This window comes from Erpetoichthys calabaricus, chromosome 1, assembly GCF_900747795.2.
Source record: "Erpetoichthys calabaricus chromosome 1, fErpCal1.3, whole genome shotgun sequence".
NCBI lineage: Eukaryota > Metazoa > Chordata > Cladistia > Polypteriformes > Polypteridae > Erpetoichthys > Erpetoichthys calabaricus.
Genome location: NC_041394.2, coordinates 91,985,390 through 92,002,706, shown reverse-complemented (window position 1 = coordinate 92,002,706; position 17,317 = coordinate 91,985,390). Strand labels below are relative to the sequence as shown.

The 17,317-nt window shown below is 38.9% G+C and overlaps 1 protein-coding gene across 1 annotated transcript in view; it reads right to left on the bottom strand.

Moving 5' to 3' along the window:
* The window catches only part of plekha2 (pleckstrin homology domain containing A2), a 115,693-nt gene extending 113,720 nt beyond the window's left edge, over window positions 1–1,973 (bottom strand). The window contains exon 1 of the mRNA XM_051922790.1: window positions 1,732–1,973. The gene's annotated coding sequence lies outside the window, so the exon portion shown is untranslated. The remainder of the gene's footprint in view (window positions 1–1,731) is intronic.
* Window positions 1,974–17,317: the final 15,344 nt, after the last annotated feature.

Here is a 17,317-nt window from a genome sequence, read left to right as displayed (position 1 = left end):
ACCATCTATTCATAATTCTTTATGAAACTTGTTACAGGCCTCAATAATAAAGATTCTTGCCTGAACCTTTATGTGAATGAGAACCAAAAATGTTGAGTCCTTGGCATCACTCTGAAAAACCACTATGGCTTTATTTTTATGAGTGCATAGTTTATGTGTTACTTTGATCACCTTGAAGTAATAAGTGTAGATAGATAGATAGATAGATAGATAGATAGATAGATAGATAGATAGATAGATAGATAGATAGATAGATAGATAGATAGATAGATAGATAGATAGACTTGACTCCTGGTGAAGTTCATGGCTAATCTGTCAGGAGCTTCCTAACCCCAGCAACAGTAACCAAACCAGGTTGGAGAAGTTTGTTACAACTGGTCCACGACAAGGTAGGCACAGTTTGTTCCCTGCCTACCATTACACTTTGGGAACAACCAGAGATGAGACATGAATATGACCTAACCAGCTGAGATACAGACTGTACCTTGGCCAGGCTGTATCATTAATATCTACCATGTGTAATGAAGAAATACATCATCCAGGTGTGGGCAAAAGTAGGTTTACAGTTGTTTGTAAACAGCTTTATTAACTGTATTAACTTAAAAGAATGTCTCAACGGCACAGTGCACTTAGGTACCATCTCACAAAGGTTCAAATTGCCAACCTTTATTATTTACACATTCTTGTAGTCTACTTGCTAATAACAATAAGATCAAAAAGACAAATAATACAAATAAATAATACAATAATTAATAAATAATTATACAAGAATAAACTGTGTTTTGCATACTCACTTCTGTAAACTTGCTTTTACCCAACCCTTTATATATATATCAAAAACACATACAAACACACACACACACATACTGTATATATGCATCTTACAACTTGGTAGCCATGTCAAACTAACAGCATGTCAGGGATCCAACAAGTACTCTGAACTAGTATTCAGTGTAAAACAAATGCAAAAGGCGCTATATACAATATGTGGGTGGTATATACTCGTTTTCTTGAACGTGTTCATTTTCAGTTAAGTACTTTAACTCTAGCCATAATTACACTGTCGCTCTCATAATTACGAACTTTGTTACTTTTAATAATTTTCTGCGTAGCAACCGAGTTCCTTCCTTGCCTTTTCTGCTTTGCTTTACCTTGAGTCCCTCGTGTATTATGAAGACTTTTTCTCCTCTTTTCTTGACCGAAGTTCTCGATATGTAACGTGAACCTTGAGCGTGTGTTTTTATCTTCAGCACTTCTCCTTCTATAGCCCTTTTTATCATACAAAACCCGTGCCAGACCTTTTCCTCTACCCGTTCTTATTTGCGTTTTTATCTCGCGCCCTTCTTTCCCCTTCTCCCGGCTGCTCAGATTTACGCGCCTCGCAGGGTAGACCCCCGCTCGAATTCCTTGAAATAAAAATTACTCGCTCAGTTTGTGTTGTTTCGCCCGACGCCGACGAACGGTACCGATCAGAAGATAATGAATGGCGAATATAATTAATAATTACTCCAATGTATTGATTTGCCCTCTGGAGCCTTTAAGTAAGAACGGTTCTCCTGATTCAGTCGAGTATTCACCTGCAGGGGTGAGTTTATTTTTAGAGAGAACTGTAAGAAGAGGGCCAGGCAGCCGGCCGCACGTCTGCATTTATTCAGGTGAGCTTCGCGAGCGCCTCGCTGCACCCCTGCCACACCCACCTGCCTGGACTCAAACTCCTAGACGTTCACTCACCCTCTGGCAGTCTCGGGGGTCGTTGTCGGTGCCTAAGGGGAGCGGTGATATACTCCTGTCCCGTGCCGGCTGAGCCGGGAGCGGCGTGTATGCTCTGAAACCCTCGCTTCTTTGGTTGCACACTTTTTTTTTCTCATGCGCATATTTTCCGGTTAACTTGCTGCAGATTAGACTAAACCAACCCCGGATGTGAGATAGAGCGTTATGCTTGAAAAAAGGAACCAAAGCTCTACTGTCCGCGCGTGCTGTTCAGCCTGCTGTCACTGCGCGTAGCGCATGTCGCTGACATTCGGAGTGACACATGAGGTCTACTTGAAGTCACACTGCAAATGCGTTACAGCCAGCAGTTACTGGACACAATTGAAAGGGCAAGAGTGTGTGACAGGGTCTGATCAAATATGTGTGAGATTAGAGTGCTGAGAGCTTACACACACTGTGTGTCCTAGTATTTGTAAAGATCTTACCGAGGGTTTTAAATGATAACTGACTTTTTTAAGTGTAAGAGCATTCAGATAATTCGTTTGTCATCAATCAGCATAACCATGGCAACCATCTTAGGCCATGGGTTTGAACTTACTATGTGGAGATGTCTGTAGACACACCTTCCCTCCAGCACACATACACACGTCTTCAAACTGAATAAATCCTTAACATGTTGAAAGACCATTTAGTTCCAGGCTTAGCAGTTTGAGTAACAATACAATTCTCCCAATAACATATTCACTCGGTTTTTAAAAGCCATCAGGTTCTGACTGCATGAGTGGCGAGTTTTTTTCTAGTTTCCCACAGTCTTGTGTGAAATACCTGTATGACGATTAACATTGAGGATTTCTTCCCTGTGTGTTCCTCTGGTATACTCAAGTATCATAGTGTATACATCTGTTTCTGAGCCAGCTCCATCTTGAACCTGGTCACAGCCAACCACAGCCTAGCATGGCCAAAACATAACACATTCATCATGCTTATTCACACTTACTGCAAATCCACACATAGCAAGTCAGGTTAGATTTAACCATTATTTCAAGTTCATGAAGTTGAACTGCGGGTGGATACCTGTGTCAGCAGAGGCTGAATATACAAATTACACACAGAAGGCCTTCCAGAAATGAAATGGCATTGAAGTGCTGTAAGACAGCAAAATGACCTGCTGACTACTATGCCTTCCATATGTTTAGGTTGGGGAATGAATCTATAATCTATAATTTGAACAGATGCAAAGGTGTTAGTATAACATCACCACTTCCAGAACCTTGCAAAATAACCAAAGACTAGTCCACCTATAGATAAGACATCTATCTATTTAAAATTTGCAGTGCAGTGGCTTTTAAATTGTAGAATGTAATATACTTTTGTTAATGATCAGTATACAGCTTCTGCATTAAAGGCTAATGGGGCAAAGCTGTGCCAGTTTCTATGCAAATTAAGTAATAAGCTTCCCTTGGTAAATTAATGTACCATGTTGTACCATGTTATATGTATATGTTGTATAATGTACCATGTTATATGTTCATAACAATTCTCAGCTTTGTCTTCTTAAGCATTATTTCCAATTATTTTATAATATGCTCAAAAATAATTGCTTATCTATAAAAATGTTCTATTTGAAATTGTCTTCATCCTGGGTGCCGACTGATAGTGCTGGGCTAATTGGACCTGCTGTTTTCTCACTCTACCCTTGGGTGTGTTTGCACACATGTAACGTAAATTTTCAAGTTTAGCAATGGGGCTTGAAGGTCATCATCCGCATTCAATTGAGAATTGCCTGTTGTTTTTGTTTTTTTTTGAGACCATGCAACACACAGAAGTGAAGAATGTAAAAAGTCCACTGCCATTTTCTCCCTTAAAGGTAGTCAGAGTAATTTTGAAAAAAAAGCACCCCTATCTGGAATGTACTGTTTCCAAAATGCTGCATGTTGATTCTTACCTACTGCAGAGGAGGACCAGGCTAAATTTGAGCAAATTAGAAAATGTATACATGGCGTAAGATTCAGGTGCATTCAGTGACTTAGATAACTTAAAACGTTTGAAGCAGTGAGTCATATTCAAAAATTGCGATGATAATTGATTTGAATTATATGCATTAGTAGACTACATTAAAAACATGTTTTTTAACAATACTTTACAATATCATGTAGCTAAACATGTAACCAAAATAGACTTGTTTTGGTTCAGTAGCTTTCACCTACAGCAGATTGCAGTTCAAGTGATGTAAAAATGGCTTTTATTGATGTTCTATTGTTAATTGTTGGTTGTGGAGGGTCTGTGAATAACTAGTTCAAATTTCTTAAACATAATATTTTTGAAAGATGTTAGAATTTGTTTAACTCTCAAGATAACATTTTTGGCTGCTTTGGGCATTGGAGAGTAGGACTGGAATTTTGCTGATAGACTGTAATATCAGAGAAATACAGAATCATTGTAATGTGCAGATAATGCAGCCAAGAGGTTGTTTTTAGTGTAAGGTACTGTAAATACTGCATATATACAGAATTTGTTTACTCTATGCTTTCAGTGCAGCACTTACATAATTTAATTCCTCTTAACTTTCATTTCTAGGTAAGTGACATTTGATAACTTTGTTCATTGTTTTGCCATCAGGAGAAACTGTCAGACAAATTAAAGAGGAAAGTATACAAAATATGCAAGACAAAGTAACCCCTCTCAATTTAAATTTGAAATAGTAAAGTAATGCATAACTGAAATTGTACAGAATGTTTTATTGTTTAAAGATAACAAGTTCACCAATACTTTTCAAAGGGAGCTTTTGAAATGTCAAACGTTTGTACAGCATGCTGTATTTATAATATCTCAACAAAAATATTTGTATTTTTATCCAAATCAATTTAATTTTAATATCAGTGTAGGGATCAGTTTAGTAATTGAGAATTTCAGCTGGATAACAGAGTGAAAGACACTTAATTTTATAAGGTTCAGGACTCAAATTTCTGCATATTTGGTAGTAGCAGACAAGCCACTACTATCAGGTTTTGTAGTCTGATTAGCACTATTCCACTGTTGTGTGAATTTTTATTTGTTTGCCTCTCTTTTTACACTCACTCACATATAATGCCATGTTCCTAGTATTTCTGAGTCTTTTTTGTTACTTGATCCATGCTAACATCTTGCTTGGAGAACCTGTGTTTTTCCCTTTGTTGCTTTTCATGTGAGTTTTGTCTGACTGTTTTGTGATGTTGTTTAGTGCTTTCATGGTAATTTAGCAGATGATTTCTATCTATCCAGCTGACCCCCATAACAGTGAGTTTGGCAGTATGCATGAATATGTGTGCATTACAGCAGATGGGCACATGTCTTGTGCCTAATGCCTCCCATGTTTTTCTATACACAGTACAATAATTTTTGTTTTTAGTAATCAAGTGCTTGCATTTTAATCGACTTGCTGAAAGTCAAGCGTGGGGATTCAAATGATGATTTTGTTTTTTACAATCTAGTACTTTATCAACTGGCCGCTAAGTTACAATTTGGAAAAGACACCTTTTTTATTGTAAAACCTCATGCAAGAGAAGGAAAATTAATGCATAAGAGTCAAGTGCAGTCTGGACTGAGGGAATTGCTTCAGTTATTTAGGGCTTCAGCAAAAATTAGTGAAATGGGGAAGCATTGTGGTGTTGTACAAAAATAACAGTTCAAGGCCCCTAGTGGATTGGGGACTCAATCATGTATAGCAGCCTTGTCTAAAATATTATTATGAAATTTTTTTTATAATGTACAGTGTTTGTCATGTAGTGCTGGTTGGTTGTAACACAGTGGACACAGCAAAGAACTTTTTGAACTAAACAGCAGTGTACTTTTGTTATAAAATAAAAGAGTCGTGCTATTACCCTAAAATCCTGGTGGCCCTGTGGTGGATAAAGGTTAAAAAAAGTAATAGACCTACTTCTTCCATTACACGGTTGCTAGAAGCACATCTTTAGAGTGTGTTTTGGCAGCAGTGAGCACAAAGAGCTAGACTATTCTGGTATAGCACTGCAGTCCAAAACAGGGGACAGGTTTTGAGCGACCAATAAACCTATTATTTGCAACTTTGGGACGTGAGAGTAAACTGATCTAGAATACTAGGAGAACATCCACACTGTCACAATGATAAGGAGAAAACTTCGTACAGAATTTCTGTTAGGCATAACCCCTTTGCCACTGCATTACTTTAATTAGACTGATACAGGTGGCACAGTGGTAGTGCTGCTGCTTTGCAGTAAGAAGACTGTGGATTCGCTTCCCGGGTCCTCCCTGTGTGGAGAGCGCTTTGAGTAGTGAGAAAAGTGCTATATAAATGTAAAAAAAAATAATTATACCAATAATACAAATTCAATATATGGTCATTTCCCTTTTTATATTCTATATGGAACCTTGTACTTTAAGCTTTGCATTTATATTTGTGAAAGTTTCTTATTAATAAGTTATTTTTGTTCAACAAATGTGGTTATTCACAGATAATTAAATAACTAATATCTAGTTTTATGAATCATCAGTCCAAATGGTGTAGTCCACTACAACATTTCTGTATTGATATGATGACAGATACAAGGTATGTCTCTGAAATGTAACATAACAATAGTGTGATATGATTTTTAATTCACACCATACTGTTCTCAAATTCTGTTATTCTGGCTGAAGATTGCTGGGATCTGGGGGCTGGGGCTTATTACAGCAACACCGACCCCAAGGCAGAAAGCAGCAATGGACAAGACACCAACCCATCTAGGGCCCCACTTACATAGGGGTCAATTGGGGTTCTCTACAGTAGTTAACCTAACCTGCATGACTTTGGTGATATCGGAGGAATACTGATGCAGATGTTTGGAGAACATGTATACTCCATATGGACAATGACTGGGCAGAGTATTCAGACCCAGGAGGCTGTATCCACGGAACCTCCATGCCTTCCATTTTTTCATTTAGGAAAATATTAGATATTTTCATTTCAAATCATTTTTATATTATAATAACAATCAATAACATTTCAATAATATATAAAAATATGAAAAAATGGATAATAATCAAGATAAAGCTGAAAATTGTGTTGCTACAGTCTTTTAAAACTACTTCTCAGAGTATTTTCATTCTCCTAGCATAACCAGACAGTGAGACACATAATGATTTTGGACTCAACAGTATTATGGTGTAAGGTCAAACACCACTGCTTAGTTACTGTATAAGTCTGAACAACTTTGTTCACAAAATTTCATTCAGGGCATAATCAGGAATAAGAATAGATATTAAATAAGCTCACCTGTTTACAGGCAAAAATAAATTAACTAATAATCACTACAGTGGCACAATTTTCATTGAGTTGATGCCTTTAAGTAAAATCCATCCATCCATCCTTTTTCCAACCCGCTGAATCCAAACACAGGGTCACAGGGGTCTGCTGGAGCCAATCCCAGCCAACACAGGGCGCAAGGCAGGAACCAGTCCCAGGCAGGGCGCCAACCCACCGCAGGATACACAAACACCAAGGCCAATTTAGAATCGCCAGTCCACCTAACCTGCATGGCTTTGGACTGTGGGAGGAAACCAGAGCACCTGGAAGAAACCCATGCAGACACGGGGAGAACATGAAAACTCCACACAGAGAGGACCCAGGAAGAGATCCCTGGTCTGCTTACTGCGAGGCAGCAGCGCTACCACTGTGCCACCGTGCCGCCCTGCCTTTAAGTAAAATCAATTGAAAATGCTTATTAAGTACAGCATTTCCACATTTGTTGCACTGTAAGTGTCACAGAGCAACTTAATGATGAGTACCAGATTTTGGGTCAAAACACCATAACACTTAATTGGTGTTATGACTTGTTGGTGATGTTAAGGGTTTCTCTCTCTCTCTGGTCATTAGTGTTAGTTGATAGTGCAGATGGAGACTTGGAGAAAAATAAATCTTGTTGGACAGAAAGTTAAGTTCAGGTACAGACAGAGAGAGAGCTGCTGAAGAGGAAATATGACACTATGATTAGTGAAGCTGTAGGCTTTGACTCAGACTAGAACCACCTACATCCACCACCACACCACCTGAATCTGGTACTGAAAACAGACAGATAGATGGAGACATCGGCACACCTTGAGGCAGGGCTTCAACAAGTGGATGTCAAATCGGCAGTGTGGTGATCTACCACATGAGCATCAGGTAGCCTGTTAAAGGCTCGTCTAAGTGGATATCATGGTAAGGGCTCAAAACGTGTATTAGATCAACACCAGAAAACCCACGATTCTCGAAAGAATCGCAAATCCAAGAATGGCAATCACTTTCTGTTCTCTCCAATATTTGGAGGGAAGAAAAATCATGGAGGGTGGGTGCATCCTGGGAAAGTTTTCATTTAATTAAATAAATATATTTGTACTAAAGTGGTTTCTTTTTGGAGCCATGACTCATCTGGTTCTGGTGTTTCAGAAGTACGTTGTAGGCGCCTACGTTCATTGTTTTTATCCATGCAGTCTTGTTTTTGTTTTTCTATGGCTGTGTCGTTAGCTAGAAGTCGTTTGCTGATGGTGGCTGATTCGTGTGCTGAAGTGACCATGGTGGCGGATCCGGGCTTGGAGGGCTACATTACTAAACAAAGGTGGTATATGCGGTGGTGTGAGCGGTTGTGTTCGGGCGGCGGTTGTACAGTGTACGGCTTGCTTGTGGCCTCTGGCATCTGTGCATATATACAACCTGGCATGCACGCTTTACCTCAAGTTTAGTTTACAGGTCGTGCTGTGTTGTTTGGGCGCCACCTACTGACTCTGGGAAGCCGCTGGGTTTGACTCAAGGGCGCTGAGGCGCAGTGCAAGTACGCGTTCGGTGCTTCTTCCTTGTATATATACTAACATCACTAAACAAAGGTTGTATATGCGGTGGTGTTCGCGTTCGGGCGGCGGTTGTGTTGTGACGTGAAGTTTAGTTTACAGGTTGTGTTGTGTTGTTTGGGTGCCACCTACTGACCCTGGAAGCCACTGGGTTTGACTCTGGGGTGCTGAGGCGCAGTGCACGTGCACTGTCGGTGCTTCTGGCCTCTGCAATCCTTCCATATATACAAACATTACTAAACGGAGGTTGTATATGCAGTGGTGTGTGCGTTCGCGTTTGGGCGGCGGTTGTATTGTGACCTGAAGTTTAGTTTACAGGTTGTGTTGTGTTGTTTGGGCACCACCTATTGACTCTGGGAAGCTGCTGGGTTTGACTATGGGGCGCTGAGGCACAGTGCACGTGCGCTGTCGCTGCGTCTGGCATTCGTGCATATATACAACCTTCGTTTAGTAATATAGATGAGCTTTTAGTTTATGCATGTGATTTATCAAACAGATTATACTTTTTAAACCGTATCATTGCCCACATTTTCTTGCAACTGAACCCCTCTTAAAAGTGAGGAATAAAGCCCAATCTCTGCATGTTAGAATTCACTATGCACATTCAGATAAAGCTTAGTGTAGTGTGAAGGTTTTTTAGCATTTGGAAACATCTGCTTTTTGATTTAAGGCAAGTCTAGGCTTGCTATTCCTCTTCACAGCCAGGCCTAAACATGCCGGTAATGGAACTACAGTAAATAGACTCTTATTTAAAATCATGTGATTTTTTTTATTTTCTCTGCAATTCAATGCATATGATATCTCCAGACTGACACTGAGATCATTTTTTTCTGTGACACTGTATAAATAGTGATGTGTAGTTGCTAAAAGGAAGTCTTCAAAAGGGGGTACTTTCACAAAAGAGTCACAAGAGAAAGAAAAAATCTCACCAATGCCCCACCCCCACTACAGCTTTGCTCAACTTAAGGAGGTGACGTGGATGGTGGATGTGTAACTGTCAAGGTGGCAAGCTGTTAACCAAGATAAGCTCGCCAAAGAGTTTATACAGCCTCACCAGGACCATTTCTGTTAGGTAGCTGTTATAAGAAATCAATACAGAATGATGAAAAAGCAAAGCCCTCCTGGACTGTGAGTGTATTAAGTGACTGGAGGTAGTCACCTCAAAGCAGTTTTTGAGCACAGTTCCATATAACATTGACTTGATTCTGGTGCTATTTAAAGACATTCCAGACACGTCAAATCTACCAATATTATGCCAAAATTTTAAAAGGCAATAACGGAAGAAATCCTGAAATATACATTGGTGATCCTAAATTGTCCCTAGCGTGTGCTTAGTGTGTGGGGGTGTGTGTATGCCTTGCGGGTTTGCGGGTGTGTGCCCGGGATTTGTTCCTGCCTTGCGCCCTGTGCTGGCTGGGATTGGCTCCAGCAGACCCCCGTGACCCTGTGTTAGGATATAGCGGGTTGGATAATGACTGACTGTCTGACTGACAACAGTGGACAGCAGTAATCATTCAAAGGAACAGTCATTTTAGATTAAGACAAGGGATCTACAAGATTCATAAAATGAAGGAATCCAATCATTGTGAAATTGTAATAAATCAATATTTCATATCAACCATCACATTGCTTCAGCTGTTTATGATGTGGTGAACTGTAAGAATACAGAATGCTTGGCAGTCCATGAATAAGTTTAAGCTCCTACATGTCAAGGTTCAAATGCAAACTGAATAGCCATCATTTCAGTGCCACACAATATAACCAGATGACAGATGTGTTTAGCTGGTCATTCCTGTTATGAGTTCTTAGAAAATGTGGCCAGAGATAGGATGGAGGAATTTATACTGAGGGAGGGCGAGGGAAAGGAATTGCAAGTATTCCATGTCATTGCATACATCAGAACACCAAGTGCATTCCATTTTTCTTGTGCAACTTGCGGAAGTGATTTTACATCAGGATTACTTGATAATTTGTGATAAATTAGCACATCTGTTAATTCTGTAGCCTCAAACGTTTAGTGTCTTAGGCTTGAATACTGTCTTGGACTCATTCTACATGTAGTTTGCATATTCTTTGTGTGCATTATATTAACTCTAGAACTCTGAATTTGGCCCAGATTGGTGTATGAGTTTGCTCTGTAGCAGTCTGACTCTTCTTTCTAGGTTTTGTTTATGACTTGCACATAATATTGTTGAGATGAACATTTATTTCCCCTCAGCCTGAATTAAACATGTGGGTAAGAAAATGGATGGATATATTGTCTGTACCAGCTGTACAACCCAACAAAGACAGGTTGAAATCTAAGTAATCAATTTAGACCTTTAATATCTGCAGTGCACCAAGCAATGCATCAATCCATCCATCCATCCATCCATTTTCCAACCCGCTGAATCTGAACACAGGGTCACGGGGGTCTGCTGGAGCCAATCCCAGCCAACACAGGGCACAAGGCAGGAACCAATCCCAGGCAGGGTGCCAACCCACCGCAGGACACACACAAACACACCCACACACCAAGCACACACTAGGGCCAATTTAGAATCGCCAATCCACCTAACCTGCATGTCTTTGGACTGTGGGAGGAAACCGGAGCGCCCGGAGGAAACCCACGCAGACACGGGGAGAACATGCAAACTCCACGCAGGGAGGACCCGGGAAGCGAACCCAGGTCCCCAGGTCTTCCAACTGCAGCGCTACGCACTGCGCCACCGTGCCGCCCCCAAGCAATGCATGTGTCTGTTATATGCCATTTGGTATGGGATTCGTAAAAGCAGTGTTAATGTTTGTGATGTGCCATCTATTGGAATGAGAAATGCAAAGCATTTCATTACTAAAAATGTTTCTGACGAGCCATGTTTTGGAATGACAGAAACATAGCAACTGGATGAACACACAGACACATATGTTTTATTAAGTGGGTTTTTGATTACACTCTTCCTTACAGTGGTTTAATGGTACATCAGTGGGGGGAATCTGTCACAAGGATCCCTTCACACTGGGTGGCACTTCCTTAACATGTCATTCCCATTTGGCTCCTGGGATGCAAACTCCAGTATGTATTACTCATAATTTGTGGGAAGTAACCATGACAGACAGTTCTCCTTAGCCTTAAACAACTAACTGGCATTCTGGCTATGACGCTCAATTTAAGGCCCACTACAATTGAATGGTTTATCTTGTGCATACATTAGGAAAGGAGTAGTTAAAATATATTCAGATGATGGCAAGAAAGTCTTAGAGCCAGAAATGTGGTGTCTATGAACAAGTTTGTTGTTTTGTCTCCTGTTTGGTATATATCTTTTACTCCTTTTCTTTATGTCCTTGGAATTGCTCAATCATATCTTATGAATTAAGAATTAAACATGTGTCACTCTCACCCATATACTGTACAGTAACTCTGATGCTGATGTGATCAGTTGTTGTGTACACAGATAAACACCTGAAAATTACTAAGATAAACGCTCTTTTGTTATTTTGCGAAAACATGGCTATGCTATTTTCCAGATGTGCTTTATCAGCTGTGGTTCCTAAATTTAGCTCTGGGTGTCCACTGTGGCTGTGAGTTGTTTATTCTAACTTCTCAATCAGTGCATCATTCTTACTTTTAATTGACCTAATTTTTGGCTGAGTTGTTCTTTTTAATTCTCTTATTCTAAGAAATTGTGAAACATTTCTATATTTCCAAAACATTAAAAACTTAAGCTTCATTTGCCATTTTCTTTTTAATTCAGCTTAGTTTATAGAGTTTACTGCCTTAATTGTATTCAAATGCTGACCACACTGAATTCTTAAAGGAGTAATTGCTTCAGTACCAGTGTAACTTTTCTACTCATTTGTAAGAAACATTTTTAAATAAGCTGCTAAGTGAAATAACAGTGCTAAAGGGGCAAATGCCTGTGTGTTTTCTGCCTTCTGCTAATCATCTGAATTAAGATAAAATTAATGCAGCATACTCTACAAGAAAGGTACATTTAAAAGAAAATTGAATAAGGATACATTTAAAGCTATGGCGAATAACATATTTGTAAATTTCTTAAAAAATATTTATAGGCCAGATAAGCTAAAGTCAGTTAAAGTAAGAATGATGCACTGATTGTAAGATTGCTTGGAGTAAAAACTTGCAGTCTTGTGGTTGACATACAGCATTTCAGTTTGTAACATACAAGGTTTATGAAAGATGTCAAAAAGGCATGGAAGATATTATAAAGGTGTAATTATTAAAAAGGTCTGTCAGCTGTATAGAAGTTATATTTGATGTCATTCATTTCCAGGGACTGGTTTTGATTTTGCTTTTTCTGGTGTGTGAAGGTCTCTTATTGTCTGTGTCTCTTATTGTGTCTTATTGTCTGTGTTTGATTTTTTCTGTCAGACACACAAGCAGGTTAAGTTAAAGGGTGGTTCTAAAATCTCAGAGAATAAGTGAATGAATGTCATACAACAAGGGGCAAGACAGAACTGAACCCAGCTCATGCACACATTCGTTCCCACTCATACTGGTTCAATTTAGAGTTCCCCTTTTATCAAACAGAAGTACTTAACAGGCTTACCTGAGCAAAATCAATTTAGATATAAGGAGAATATGCAATATGAACACATATACCGTCTGTAAAGAAAAATGCACCCAGGATTATGAAGTGGTACTAACCAATATGTCATCTACTTTTATTTATGTAAATAGCTATTTATTCTCACCTGAAGTCATGACTCTGGGACCAGCACAACTTGCTGGATGCGTAAGCCCCCCAAACGCAAATTCTACCTGTTGATCTGGTGCTAGAAAAGGTGTGTCTGTGTGGTTTAAACTTTATAGCATTAAAATCTGTCATAGATTGTTTTTTTCAGCATTTCAAAGAAAATTAAAGCAAATCTTTATTATTTATATCACATTCCATAATGAACACAATCTCAAAGTGCATAATAAAACAATCTAACCTTGCCTTTTTCAGTGTCAGATGGCTGTTTCATGGTCCAGACATTTTCATTGCATCTTTTCCTATTTTTATAGATACAAAGTGAGACAATTTGCTTTTTTTTCCACAGATTCATTCATTGTTACTTAGATGTTATATCAAATATGTTCACAAGCAGTTGACCTCCCTAAAAGATACGCCAAGACCTGACTAGAACTGTCATAGGTGTGTCACTTTTAGGTTTGAAAACTCCAACATGAAAAAAGCCTTCTAATAAATCTATAGTGCATCAATCCCAAGTAAGCAGGTTACTTATGCTTCTCGTTTATTACTACACTAATTAATGAGTAACCTGTTATATGGCATAGTAGGGAAACTACAGTAACTAGAGAAAACTCTACCAGTACACAAAAAGAACATGCAAATTCCACAAAGACTATGATAGGGAATTTAAAACTTGAGCTGTGGGGCAGCTATGCTAACCACTATGACACTAAATTAAACAGAATCCATCCATCCATCCATTGTCCAACGCGCTGAATCCGAACACAGGGTCACAGGGGTCTGCTGGAGCCAATCCCAGCCAAAACAGGGCACAAGGCAGGGAACCAATCCTGGGCAGGGTGCCAACCCACCGCAGGACACACACAAACACACCCACACACCAAGCACACACTAGAGCCAATGTAGAATCGCCAATCCACCTAACCTGCATGTCTTTGGACTGTGGGAGAAAACCGGAGCGCCCGGAGGAAATCCACGCAGACACGGGGAGAACATGCAAACTCCACGCAGGGAGGACCCGGGAAGCGAACCCAGGTCCCCAGATCTCCCAACTGCGAGGCAGCAGCGCTACCCACTGCGCCACCGTGCCGCCCATTAAACAGAATGCATTTTATAAATAAATATTTTGCAAAACTGGCTTTCTCATCTGAAAACATCTGAATTAGTGTTATTTCCAAGAAACTGGGTACAAAGATACACTCTATTAAGGTCATATTGCCAAAAAAAGAAGATACATTGCATATTTTTAAAGTGTAGCTTGGTAGAAACATATGTTACCCTTCTACTAGAATGGAAGGGAAAAAGCAGATCCTAACTCCGAACCAAGAATGGTATTGCTGTAAATGTGGATTAGTAAAGAAGAGAGGTTACTTTAGAAGATCCTCAAATAGCTATCAGTCTGTTTTCTGATTTTATCCAGTTCAAGGTCTCAGGTAGCCAGTGCCAAACAAAGCAGGGCACACCATTTACCTTCACTTGGTCAATTTATACTTGCCAGTTAACCTAACCTGCAAGTCTTTAGGCTGAGAGGTAAACAGCAGTGCACGTAGCAAAGCTGTAAATATCTGACATTAACTGTTTGAAAACAGGCTGAATGACTGATGTAGGACTGTTGCCCTCTTAAACCTTCTTTTGAAAAAGAATAACATATTCCTTGGAAGCCACAAAAAATACAGCTTTGAAACATGCAACAGTACAAAAGAACAAACAGTAAGAATCCATTAACCAATTTTCAAAACAATTAGCAGTCAAGTGGAGATGGAAGCAGTCCTGGCAGCATCAGGCTCAAGGAAGGAGCTAACCCTGGAAGGGACTAAGGATAGGGCTTGTCTAAAATTCTTAGACTGACAAAAATGTATGACATTGTATCCTGGAGCTGACTGAGAGAATAAAGAAAACTAAAAATGTGGTCCAGACACAAAAAGTGTTTAAAATAAGCAAATAACAGACCTCCACCATTACTTGGGTGCATCTGGTTAAGGCAGACCTCAAAAACAGCAACAGAAATCACACTGCAGGATTCAAAAATACATTGAAATATATGCTGCTATCATAAATGTATGCATATCTCTGTTTAATTGATTCTTTCTTTAGATTTTGCAAATGGAAACAGTCATAGACAGTTTAAAAACTGACAAGCTGAGTGAAACAATGTCTTCCGATGCTCACCTAGTTAGCTTCCTGTGGTTTGCATGTCGCTCTTCCTGGGTTATTATGTGAGTGTATGAAGTTTCCATGTGGCCTGCTGTGTCCGCTAGTGCCACCCACTTTTCGGTTGTGAGGACGCGCCCACAGGATTGGCTTGAGCATTTCCTATAACTTGAAGTTGCTTGCATGCTATCACCATTCCCAGGCCTGTAGAAGTCAGAACTAATTGCAGAAGTGAAGCTTCCTTTTTAAACAAAAATAAAATAAAAAAGCAGTGTTTTGAGAGGCTTCATGTGACACACTAAAACATTGTTCTACAAACATACTCTGATTTGATAGCTTTGATCTATAGGAATGTTTGTGAAGGCATGAAAAGTTTGACAGTATCACAGCTACTAAAAACACATTTTTAGAAAATAGAATTAGTACTTTCCAGACTAAGGAGCACAGTGGCACAGTAGTTAACACTACAGCATCATAAATGTAAAGCTGTTTTGTAATCCTGGCTTGGTCATTATGTATACTTTGCATGCTCTCCCCTTGTTCATGTATGTTTTCATTAGTTACTCTGATTTTCGTGCCAAAGACTTGCATATTGCATTAACTGTCAAATATAAGATAGCCACACATAGGCCCATATATGGGCAATCAGAAATGGACTGATTTCTTGTCCAGGGTTAGGTTCTGCCTTGTTATTGATGCTGCCAAGATAGACTTCAGGATCACACGAATCAACATTTACTTATGTATACTTAGGTTTTACTAATGAATGTACAGTATGAAATCTCCAGATTTCTAAATCTGCACTCTAGTGTACAACAGCTGTTATGGTTCGTTTTCTTGCTTACACTAGTCCACTAATAGATTTCATTAACTTAATAATTTTACTGCATAGAACTTTTCCACTTTTTAAAATAGTGAAGCCGTAAAGGTAAATATAGAGAAGCATCATATCATTTTTCCAGAGAAGTCCATAGAGAAAATTGCACAAAGTTGGAAGAAGATTCTAGCTCATTGTGATTTATATTTTCTCCTGTCTCTAAATAAATAGTACATCTGGCCAGTGTTGTGTGGGAGAAGAGATGGGCTTCTTGATTTTTCAATGGAAAGTATGCTTGTCAATTTACAGAATAAGTGACAATACATGGTGCATTAACAAAAGCAATTGAGGTCAGTGTCTCATGGTGGATAATTTTCCCAAGGTTTTTTGTCTTTTTGTATGGAAAAATGGGCTTGAGTAGTTTGCTCATTGCTTGGCTTTTTTAAAGAAATACTTCTGTGATTTTTGGGCTCTTTTAAAAAGATAAAAAATACAAAGTATATATAAAGTAGTGATCATTTTTAATTGAAAACTGAGAAATTTACATAAAGATGTGCTTCTTTGATGATAAAATGGTACATGTTACATGTTAGCATAAAATAATGCATCCTCTTACTGTATGCAAAAAGTTAGGTGAAGTCAATTTTCTTTGAGAGCCACAAGGTTTTTGTGCAAAGTTTCAGTGAGTTTTAATTTGAAAGTCGTAGTTGGTATGCAGTCCCCTTCAATTTTAACTCTAAGGAATAAGAGTTAATTGCAAAAGTCGTGCAAGTTTAAAGAACTTAGCAGCACCGTGCTTAAAACTGTTCCATGTTGGCAGGTTTCAACAACTGCATAATAATCGGGTGTTTTACATGGACATGGTTTCACAGCTTGTTTTTCATGTGTGTTTGTAATATCTGCTACACAGAGCAGTTTTACCAGTCTAGGTGGTTTCACAGCTAAGTAGGCTATTTTTGAACCCTTGTCATGAAAAGAGTAGCTTGGATAAGAAAACTGTTTTAACGTAGTGTTATCGATATTCTTATCATTATTATAAATAAATTATTTAATATACAGTATTTATAATCTAGTGTACAGTATGTTAAACTGACTTTAGAAACATTTAATGAAGTATCATAGAATT